Source organism: Phyllostomus hastatus, unplaced genomic scaffold, assembly GCF_019186645.2.
Source record: "Phyllostomus hastatus isolate PE091 unplaced genomic scaffold, TTU_PhHast_1.1 phas_contig_16, whole genome shotgun sequence".
Taxonomy (NCBI): Eukaryota; Metazoa; Chordata; class Mammalia; order Chiroptera; family Phyllostomidae; genus Phyllostomus; species Phyllostomus hastatus.
The window spans coordinates 7,055,918-7,062,937 of NW_025333643.1; positions in this window are offsets into that span (position 1 = coordinate 7,055,918).

Below are 7,020 nucleotides of genomic sequence, written 5' to 3' on the forward strand. Positions count from 1 at the left end.
TTTTTTAGTGATAATACTTGGTCATTGTGTATGATCCTCTTAATGTGATTGTCAAATTTGGTTTGCTAATATTTTGTTAAGAATTTTTGCTTTCAAATTCCTTAGAGATATAGGCCAGTAGTTTTCTTTTCTGGTGTTATCTTTGTTTGGCTAGGTGGATGCTAGCCTCATGAAATGATTTTGGAAGTGTACCTTCTACATTTTAAAAACATTGAATAAGAATTGGTATTAATTCTTCTTTACATGTTTGGCAGAATTCACCTGTGAAGCCATCTGGTTCTTGGCTTTTTTTGTTGGGAGGTTTTGTGTTCTGTTTTATATTTGTATTATTATTATTATTTTTACCTATTCAGTCTCCTTAGTTGTTATTGGTCTTCTCAGACTTTCTATTCCTTGTTGATTCAATATTGGGAGACTATGTGTTTCCAGGAATTTATCCATTTCTTCTAAGTTATCCAATTTATTGGTGTATAATAATTATAATAGTCATTTATGAACTTCTTTATTTCCATAGCATTGGTTACAATCTTTTCTCTTACATTTGTGATTGCAAGTCAAAGTCATAGTAAGATATCACTTTACATGTGGCTATTAGGATGGTTATTATCAAAAAAACAAAAGGTTACACTGTTGGTGAGGATATGGGAAAAAGGGGAACCTTTGTACATGGTTAATGGTAATGCAAATTGGTGTAGGCACTGTGGAAAAGAATATGAAGTTTCCTCTAAAAGGAATGTATAACTAACATATAATTTAGCAATTGTGCTTCTGCATATATCTCCTAAGGATATATATTCAAGTTCTTACAGGGATATATGCACTACAATGTTTATTTCACCATTATTCATGATAGCCCAAGCATGGAAATGGCCTAAATATACATATAACTATGGATTAATGGATAAAGAAATTGTGTTTTACACACACACAAAGAAAAATTATGCAGCCCTTAAAAAAGAAGGAAATCCTGCCATTTGTGATAATAGGAATGAATGTGGAGGACATTTGCTAAGCAAAATAAGACAGGGATGGAATGATACCACTTTTTTGAGGAATCTAAAATGGTCAAATGTACAGATGCCAGGAGCTGGGAGAAGGAACAAAATGAAAGATATTAGTCAAATAGTATAAACTTTCAGTTATACAAGATGAATAAGTCATAGATATCTACCTACTAACTCTCTACTATACAGCATAGAGCTTGCAGTTTAAAATACTGTATTGTATGCTTTAAAATTTGCTGAGAGGGTAGACTTTATGATAGTGTTCTCTTTTTATTCTCTGAAAAAGCATATGTACATTGGAATGATCCATTCAGACTTACATTAAAACTTGCCTATAAGTGTGTCTGGGCCTGCTATGTGTGTGTGTGTGTTTTTTTTTTTTTTTAGTAGTAATGTTTAAATATTTTTTCAACTTTTATATTATATAACTGTTGAGGTCATCTTTTCTTTCCTGATTCAGTTTCATTAAATTAGATTTTTTTCTAGAAACATAACTATTTTGTGTTTTCAAATTAGTTAGCATAGAAGTGTTCGTAAGAATTGTTTCTTAGAATCCCTACTGCATCTCTAATGACACTTTGGTTGTTCCTGAAACAGAATTTGCTAATTTTTAGGCAGTTTACCTGTTTTCTTTTTCCCCCTACTTCATATCTTAACTGACTCAGTGAGGATTTAGCTCATTTGTGATATTTCCACCACTTTATGATTTGGTAGTTAATCATTTTTTATTTATTTTATTTTTAGATGTTTCTTTAGTGATATATGCAATTTTAAATGATATAAGTATTTTACTTTTTTATTCTCTCAAATTTTCATTAGTCCTCACCCTTTTGAGAGAAGAGATTTGAGATAAAGGCCCTTCCTTTTGTTCTTCAAATTCCTACTTACAGGTGACTTGCCTGCAATCAGCATAAATGACTGCCCCTAAATGATAGTCTATTTTCCTCTACTCCATGTCTCCTTTAAAAATTGTTCAAATACCACTGTTATGCAGCGAATGTTTCCACCAACTCAGAAGCAGACCATAACTCAAAACTCCTTTTGACAACTGTATAACTCTGTGACTTAAGGCAAGAATTTTACCTCTGTAGTTTCCTTATTCATAACGTAGGAATACAGTTAATCTCACATGGTTATTTTAAGATTAAAATTAGGTGACAATTGTTAGTATGCCTAAAACGGACCCCTCATAGAGTCAAGGCTCAGGATATACCACTTCCATACCTTCATGATAAATTTTCTGTTATTACAGCATAGTAACTTTTCTTTTTAAAGACAGTAGAAATAACAATGTATTAGTTACAAAGAATTTTCTAATAACTTAGTGCATCATCTGCATTTATAAGAATAAGTGGGTAGAGGTCTTTCTTCTGCCTATGCATATATAGTGCAACGTAGAAGAAAAATTACAATGTTTTCTGTACAGTCAGTGAGCCAACCTCAGGGAACAGGTTTTCACGCAAAAGCTAAATTGACATTCAAGAGCAAGGCCCTTGGCTTCAAGTTCAAGATGGCAGAGTAGGAAGATCCTGAGCTCACCTTTTCTCATTGACACCAAAACTGCAACTACTTATAGAACAACTATCTCTGAGACCACCTGAAGACTAGCAGAAAGATTTTCTACAACTACAGACAAAGTAAAAACCACATTGAAAAGGGTAGGAAAAATAGAGACTAGTTAGCACTTACCCCCTAGGCAGCACCTACCCCACTCCCTACTCCTCATGCAGTGACTCACAAGTGGGAGGGTTATCACAACCTCAGAGGTTGTCCCTAGAGAGCAAAGTGTCTGAACCCTAAACAGGTTGACCTGAACCAGGAAGTGGGGCCCTCATAACAGCTTTCTTTGAAAACCAGCGAGGGTTACATCTGGGAGAGCCAAAGGGCTGTAGGAAGCCAAGGTTGTGCTCCTTGCAAGTTCTGGCACAGAGGGAGCAGTTTAAAAAGCAGCTGGGTCATACGTGAAGGTGATTCATTGACTAATTTTAGGGTGTGTGCTGGAGGGAGAGAGATCTGTTGGAACTTGCTAGTGCCACAGGTGCTGATGGGTGCCATTTTCCCCCTTCCTTTAACCTGGCTGGTCTGACTCTGTCCATTAACCTTGCTAACACCGTTTACCCCACCCTGGCATTTCTCTGAGAGCCTACCCAGAGTAGCACCCCTCCAGAGCACTTCCTGGCTTGCCACACACAGTGGGCAGCATCACTCAGCACCAGCACACAGCAGTGTGTCTGCAACAGCGAGGGTGGACTTTGCAGCCAGCCATGCCAAAGCCTTTCCCTGCATTCCAGTGAGTCTGCAACAGTTGTGGCCAGGCCTCACAGCCTGCAGGCCAGATAGCAGTCTTGTCTGCTAGTGTGTCCACAGAAATTGTGGCCAAGCCACAACAGGAGGCTATATTAGTACCCCCTGTAGACCATCTGGCTCTGATAACAAGGGGAACACTGAAATTAGGACCCCATGGGAAAATAAGGCCACTTTTTCAAGACCAAGAGACTTAGCTTAACTACCTAATATAATACATAAAAACAAACAGGCAAAATGAAGATAGGAAAGAATATATTAAAAAAAAAACAGGATAAAACCCCAGAAAAAGAACTACATGTGACTGAGGTCAACTGTCTACTAGATTAAGAGTTCAAAGTAACAGTCATGAAGATGCTCTTTCAACTGTGCAAACAAATGAAGAAACTCAATCAGAACTTCAGCAACTTGAACAAAGACCTAAAAATTCTAAGAAAGGACATAACAGAACTGAAGAACATAACAACTGAAATGAAAAAATCACTGCAGGGAATCAACATCAAATTTTATGACACAGAAGAATGGATCAGCAATCAGGAACACAGGATAGTGGAAGTCACTCAGCTGAAAGATCAAAAAGAAAAAGAATTAGAAAGAATGCAGATAGCATAAGAGACCTATGGGACAACATCAAGCATACTAACATTTGAGTCATAGGGGTCCCAGAAGGAGAAGAGAGAGAGAGAAAGGGACATAAAACCTATTTGAGAAAATAATGGCTGAAAACTTTCCTAACTTGGCAAAGGAAACAGACATACAAGTCCAGGAAGCACAGAGAGTCCCAAACAAGATGAACCCAAAGAGACCTACACCAAGATACATTATAATTAAGTTGTTGAAAGTTAAAGATAAAGAGAGAATCTTAAAAGCAGCAAGAGAAAAACAACTAGTTACAGACAAGAGTATTCCCACAAGACTGTCAGCTGACTTTTCAACAGAATCTTTGCAGGCCAGAAGTTAGTGGCATGATATATTAAACATGATGAAAGAAAAAAACCTACAACCAAGAATACTCTACCCAGCAAGGTTACTATTTAGAATAGAAGGAGAGATCAAGATTTTCCCAGACAAGCAACAGTTAAAGGAGTTCATCACCACTAAACTAGCATTACAAGAAATGTTAAAGGGGATTCTTTAAGTGGAAAAGACCAAAACTAGAAATAAGATGAAAAAATATGTACTGGTAAAAGCAAACATATAATAAAGATAATAGACTACTACACTTATAATGTAGTATGAAAACAATTAAAATGGCAATAAGCACATACCCATCGATAATTACTTCAATTGAAGTTGAATAAATGCTACATTGCAGAATCAGGATGACTAAATGGTTAAAAAAAAAAGGCCTGTACATATTCTGCCTACCTTGCTTCCAGGAGACTTCTGATTGAAAGTCACACAGAGGCTGGAAATAAATAAAAGGAAAATATATTTCATGGAAATGGAAATAAAAAAAAAACAGAGAAGCTGGGATAACAATACTTGTATCAGACAAAAATACTTTAAAACAAAGGCTATATAACAAGACAAAGAAGGACCCAGCAATTGTTTTCTTTAGGTAAGCCCCCAGAAGTGGAATAATTCAAAAAGCTATATGCACCTCTGTTTACTGCAGCATTATTTACAGTAACCAACTTATTGAAGCAACCCCGGCATTTATCACCAGACGAATGGGTAAAGGAGTGGATGGGTGTGCACATGCACACAATGCACTAGGATGTTGCACAACTAGAAAAGAAGTGGATCTTCCCATTTACAACAACACAGATTGACCTAGAGGATATTTTGCTAAGTGAAATTAAGTCAGAGAAAGACAAATACTGTATCATTTCACTTAGGGGTAGAATCTAAAAAACTAAAATGAACAAACAGGACAAACTGACCCATAGATATAGAAAAACTGGTAATTGCCAGAGGGTTAGGTGGTGGGGGTATGGGAAGAAAGGCTAAGGGGATTAGGAGGTAGAAACTTGTAAATACATCGTGGGGATGTACAACATAAGGAATATTAATATCATAATAACTTCGTATGGTGACAGATGGATAGTGGACTTTTTGCGGTGATCACTTTATAAGGTACATAAATGTTAAATCTCACTATGTTCTACATCTGAAACTAATACAATACTGTATATCAACTGTAATTCAGAAGAGCTTTACATTTCAGAATAGAAGCTAGACATGAAACCAAAAAAATAAAAAAGAAAGAAAAATTACTTGACAGTGACATTGTGAGAATCCCAATCTCTATCTTTTCCTTTAAGAATAGTGGTACATAGAGAGTATATTGGTGGTCACCAGGGGATGGGGATAGTGGAAATGGGAGGATATTAGTCAAAGGGTATAAACTTCTAGTCATAAGATGAGTAAGTTGTGGGGATCTAAAGTACAGCATTGTGATTATAACCTATAAAACTGTATTATATACTTGAAAGCTGCTAAATGAGAACATCTTAAACGTTCTAATCACACAAAGACATGTTAATTATGTTACATGATGGATGTGTTAGGTAATCATTTTGTAATATATATCAATCAACACCTGTAAACCTTAAACTCACACAATGTTATATGTCAATTATATCAAATAAAACTGGGACAAAATAATAGTTTATGATCTCTTCTATGTTTACATGATTCCCTTTGAGAATCATGTAAAAATTATGGACACCATCTCCTCCAAAATACATATTTGTACATTCTTTTGTACTGAATTCTATATTTCATATGTCCTTCAAAGGCTAGCTATAAGTTGAGGGTTAAGAATCTCTGTTAGAAAATAACAGCTTTCTTTAAGTTTAACCAAATGTCATATATTTAACAGCACTGATATTCTGATTCCACACAAACCAATATATCCTGAGTTAGAATATGTGTTTGCAATGTACAGATAGATTTTTGACGTTGATATTCCTTTTCCCATCAGTCATGAAGACCCCAAAAGGAGAACAGAAATGGCTTATGTGCTTAAAAACATTAAGTGAAAACATTTTCCAACTGCTGGATGTTCTGAGGAATGAGTCCCTTATGAAGTCTCGATAAATTGTACATTGAATGCACATAAAACTTTCAAAATTACTTTCCTTCACATTCCATGTAATTCTGGGGTGACTTTGTATTAAAGCAGCATCTCAGGCAAGAATATACTTAGTATGTCAATAACAAGAGCAGAATGCCCTTTATGTTTGTTTCAAAAATACATAGGTCTTTGGTGGGCAAAAAAAAAAACAAAAAACAAAACAAAAAAAAACCTTGCACATAGCAAAGAAAGAAGGAAGAGAAAGAGACAGAGGGAGAGAGAGAATAATAACAATTTTGACCTAATGCTCAGTAGAAAAATGTCAGGCTCCAAAATGTTCTCAAATAGGTAACAGAATGGGATATATGTAAGAAGATAAATCTCAAACATAGTAAATTTGAAGGCTTAGATTTTTAAAAATCAATGATGAATAAATATATGAAAAGATTCTACTTTGTAGGGTTGCAGTGAGGATTAAATAAGGTGATAGATGCAAAGATCTTTAGCAAGTATCTGGTATATAGTTATAAAATAACCAAGATTGTTATGAATTTCTACTCTTAAGAATTTGTATATTTACAAAGGATTGAGACCCAGCTTCTATTGCTGCTTCTCAAATATATTTTGTAAAGTAAATTAATAGTGGGAATGATTTTGTATGGGGGAGGTGGTTAGTCTTGTCAAGTGAAC